The following is a 2,343-nucleotide window of genomic DNA, read 5'->3' on the forward strand; positions in this document are numbered from 1 at the left end:
GTCAAGTCCGAGTGTTTCAGCAGCCTCCTCCGCTGCTTTGTACAGAAATGCTCCTTTGCCCACTTCCTCGTGATTCCTGACCATTTTAAGAAGAGGGTCTCTCCAAAATACTTCGACCTCCTCTGGTTTGGGCGGGTTTTCGATAGTAACTGGAGAGTCTTAGAAGAGTCGAGATGGATCAGAGAGAAACTGTTGATTTTCTCCGACCCACCTCTTCCTCCGCTCTAAACTTCTAAATGCGGGACGCGTACTGTCTTGCCGCCTGCCTGCGATTGGTCTTAGTGTCGCCTCTCTTTCTCTCTTGCCGGCTTGTTCTAGTTGTGGTAGAGTTGGCGTTCCGCTTACATAGCCCCTTTTTCGGAGTAGTTCAGCATGCTTTCGCAGACGTTGCTGCGAAAAGTGCGATAGCTCCGGGTGTTTCTCACACCACAGAGCATGCAGCCGTGTCAGGTAACCCCGTTCAGGGGCCACACTAGCATCATAAAACTCCAGAAAGTCATACTTCAGTCGCTCCGTCCACCCAAAGGTTGCGAGATCCCGCCGATCCATCGCATTGAATCCATTTCCATTGGCTCCCCCAGATCTAGAGTGGTCGGCATTGTTGGCCGACCCATTGTCGGGAGCCTTGCGCGTTCTGTTGTTTTGAACCGCACTTACTACAACTATGTTTGGTGTTGTCATTGTTGTTCCCACCAGAAGCTAGGGAAAGGGGTTCGTCCATTCTTGTAGAGCCCCCCATGCACGGTTTTGACACCTCCGCTTGGGGGTTAATTCCTTCGGGACCACCCCTGGACAATTGTTCGCGAATGCCTATTTATTTTTGTAACCATATTTATCAGAAACCCTTGGTACAGGGACCCTCTATCCGCAACCCAAGGATGCGTTCGGTGGCTTTGTCATAGACCCTTCGGTTTGATTCTAGAGGAATCACAACCGAACCGAACGTCGAAAAGGAGAATGACAAGAAGTGTGTGTGTGTGAACGTTTTGACAGATTATAAAAGAAATTTTAAGAGATTTAAAACTTTCTAAATTTTCTGAATGATTGATTCAAAAAATTTCAAGAGAATTAAAAGACCTTAAGGTTGTACCATAAGGTTATAAGGAATTTCGATAGATTTTCAGTAACTAATAAAATTAGATTTATCTAGAGATTTCAGACAATTTTTTTATGAATAAATTATGTTGCACATGGTATCATAATGATATACAGGATATCAACAATTATTCAAAGATTTTAAGGAATTCTTCGAAAATTTCATTCTAAAAACTTTCGAAAAACTTCACAGGATTTTAGAAAATTTCAAAGGATTTTAAAAACGTTTCCAGGATATCACAATTATTTAAAATATTTTAAGAACATTAAAAGGATTGCTAAAGATTCTCCAAACAAGTATTTTTAAAGAATTTTAAAGAGTTAAGGACATTTTCAATGATTTCGTAGAATTTAACGACATTTTTAAGAATTTTCAACACATTTCGTAGGACTTCAGGAAATTCCAACCAATTTTAAAGGGGCATTTGGATATCAATAATATTGAAAAGAATTTAAAGAGTTTTACGTGATTAAAGTATATATAAGATATTTGTAAGGTTTCAAAAGATACTACAAGATTTTAAGGAATTCAAAAGAATAAAGAGGATTTTTGAAGTGTTGACAAGTTATGCAGGAATTCTACTCGATTTTGGAAGAGATGTGTATTTTATAACTTCAAAGAATAATGAACACTTGACCCCATAACAAATGTCGTGATCTCTTTTTTGCTACTATAAAAAAAATGTATGATACTATTGATACTGTTTAAAATTTCTTAAATGAATACAGGGTCTGTGATAATTGTTCATTATATTAAATTTACTGTCAGAAGTGATGTTTTATTTCAAGGAACGGAAATTTTAAAATCCTTTCGAGGTTCCATTTTTAGAATATAACATGAAAAAAATCATTTCGAAATAATTACGAAAGGCAATACGGCAAAATTTCCTTGAACTCTAGGTTCAATTCTCTCATATCTGTTTCAGATTGTATTTTAGTAGTTGAATTACCGGGATCGAGCCGTTCATAATTGTTCGTAGACTTTCGGCCCCTTAACCATCCAAACACTGCAGTTGATTCTGTAAGAAGGAATACAGGAATTTTGTGTTAACAAATGAAGAGTAGAGTTTTCTACAAAATCATAAAACTTGAAAAGTGAAATGCACACTTGGAAATTAGTCTTACTTAAAAAAATATATCTATAACATTATTAGCCTATTTTGTATGGTTAACCTAATGGTGTTCTTTATTTTTATATAAAAAGATTGTAGCGACATAGTTTTAAATAATTTATTGTTTATTCTAATA

This window comes from Belonocnema kinseyi, chromosome 6 (assembly GCF_010883055.1).
Source record: "Belonocnema kinseyi isolate 2016_QV_RU_SX_M_011 chromosome 6, B_treatae_v1, whole genome shotgun sequence".
In the NCBI taxonomy this organism is placed as follows: Eukaryota; Metazoa; Arthropoda; class Insecta; order Hymenoptera; family Cynipidae; genus Belonocnema; species Belonocnema kinseyi.